The sequence below is a fragment of the Galeopterus variegatus genome, unplaced genomic scaffold (assembly GCF_000696425.1).
Source record: "Galeopterus variegatus unplaced genomic scaffold, G_variegatus-3.0.2 Scaffold274, whole genome shotgun sequence".
Taxonomy (NCBI): Eukaryota; Metazoa; Chordata; class Mammalia; order Dermoptera; family Cynocephalidae; genus Galeopterus; species Galeopterus variegatus.
Genome location: NW_007726385.1, coordinates 331069 through 333534, shown reverse-complemented (window position 1 = coordinate 333534; position 2466 = coordinate 331069).

Sequence of the window (2466 nt, the reverse complement as noted above, 5' to 3'; positions counted from 1 at the left end):
AAAAAAAAAAAAAAACAGTCATTTTGGACTTTCTCATTTATTGAGATTTTTTTTCAAAATTTGAGAAACTTCCAACTTCAGCACATTGCTGCCCCGACAGAGGCATGCCTGTGACAGTTTATTTCACCAATACTTATCAAGCAGTGCTCAGTCCCAGCTCTCCACTGGATATGGGGATAAAATCAGGTAGCTGCCCTCAAGAATTCATGAGTCTAGGAGGGAAGTCAGACACAGAAACAGATCATCACTACACAGGGTCGGACAAGAGAGATTAGACATGCAGCTGGGAACCAAGTAGAGCTCTCCCTGGGAGTCTCCCAGGGGTGATGACCCTTAATCTGGGGCTGGAAGACTCAGTAAGGATTTGCCAGCTGGGCAGGGTAGGAAAGGCAAGGGGAACACCGAGCCTTATTTGGGAAGCTGCAAGTGGTTCTGCCGGAGTGAAAGGCACTAAAAAGAAAGGAGCTCTTAGAATTAAAGGAGAGAGCCCAAAGGGAACAAAGTTTGTTGGACACCTAATGATGATGATGACAGCTGACACTACAGCACCTACCATGTGTCAAGCACTGTCCTAAGTGCTTTCCACACAAAGAGCCTCCACTCTTCACAAAGACCTTATGAGATAGGAACACTTACTATCCGTATTTGCACATGATGGAACTGAGGTGCCATGAGGTTAAATGACTTGCCCACAGCTCACAGTCTGGCTCCAGTGTCCATGCTCTTAACTGCTATCCTAAACCACTATGTGGCAGGTCCATTATATTCATATGTGATTTTATTTTCCATTTAAAGAAGTATGCTGTAAGCACACATAGGAGTGTCCACTAAGCCAGAATTATAGCGCACTTTAATGATTTGCTAGCTGTGTGGTCTTGAGGAAATTAATCTCTCTGTGCCTCAGTTTCCTCAACTGAAAACCAAGAATAATAACAGTAGTGCGTTGTGAGAATTAAATGGGTTAATATGCAAGAAGTATTTGGGCTGCTGGGTGGCAAATGGACTGGAGAAGCAAGAGAGAGGGCAAAGAGAATGCCACGAAGATACTGTAAAAGTCCACGCCAGCAGTGACGGTGGCTTCAACCAGTAAGGGCCTCAGTTTGAAAATGGGTAAAACTGTACCTCATTCACAGGGTTACAATAAGAAGACAATAAAGTGGAAAATGTGCTCAGATGTGTCCATAGTAAATGCCTTCCATTTTTAAAATTATGGATAATTTCAAATACATATATAAAAGTAGAAGAGTATAATATCCCTGTTACCCAGCTTCTACAATTTTCAACATATGGCCAATCTGGTTTCACCTAAATATCCATCTGCTTCCTTCCTCCCATATTTTTTGGATGCAAATCCCATATATCATATAATTTCATCTGTAAATGTTTTAGTATGTATCTCTAAAAGATAAGGACTCTTTTAAAAAACATAATTACAATACCATTATCACACCTAAATAATAATAATTTTTAATATCAAATATCCAGGCAGCATTCCAATATCCAAATGTCTCATAAATGCTGTATATATAATTTTTTTGGAGGGAGGGGTGCCTGGCAGGTTCAGGGATCTGAACCCTGGACCTTGGTGTTATCAGCACCACACCATATATTTTGAAAAATTTGTTTCAGCTGACATTCAAATGGTGATATTTTAATTCTATCATTCTTTCTTAATTTATTAGATGGAATGTCTCTAAAGAGAAACTTCCCCTCATCTACTATTCGATTACCTGGTGACATAGTTCATATGGGAATGGCATGATAAATACTTATTTGTTCCCTTTAACAGTTTTCAAAATAATGAGTTGGTTCCCTAGTATCCTTTAATAGTGACCAATTTGTTTTTTTGAAGTAACCATATGAACTTATGGTTGAAAACATGTTTGACGTACCTCAGTCTATGGCAATTATTGTTACTGTGGATGCTCAAATGGCCCCATTTTTAGCTAATGCGGTCCTCTCTCAGTTGGCTCCTGAGTTTTTCTGGCAGGACCCTTGTCTTTGGTAGCTTCCTTGCTGTCTAGGATGATAAGATGTTCCAGGTCCATGTCATGATTTTCCTGCCCTAGACCTGGAACTAATCATCTCCTCAAGGATCCCGGGAACCTTTAGTGCAAATAGTATTTCAAGACCACAGTCTGGGTCATTGCTACTGGATCGGTCTTTATTGCTAGATCATTTCAATGGACACAGTTAAGAAATATGTGTATATTTAAAAAAAAAACAACAGCTTTATTGAGATATAATTGACATATGAGAAACTGTATATATTTAAAGTGTGTATATGGTGCATAGCTATGAAGCCTTCAACACAACCAAGACAGTGAAGATATCCACCACCCCCAAAAGTTTCTCTGGGTCTCTTTGTAATTCCTTCCGTCATTCCGTCCCCTCCCCGCTCTAGCTGTCCCCTCCTGTTCCTCAGGAAACTGTTTTTTTTTTTAAAGATGACCGGTAAGGGGATCT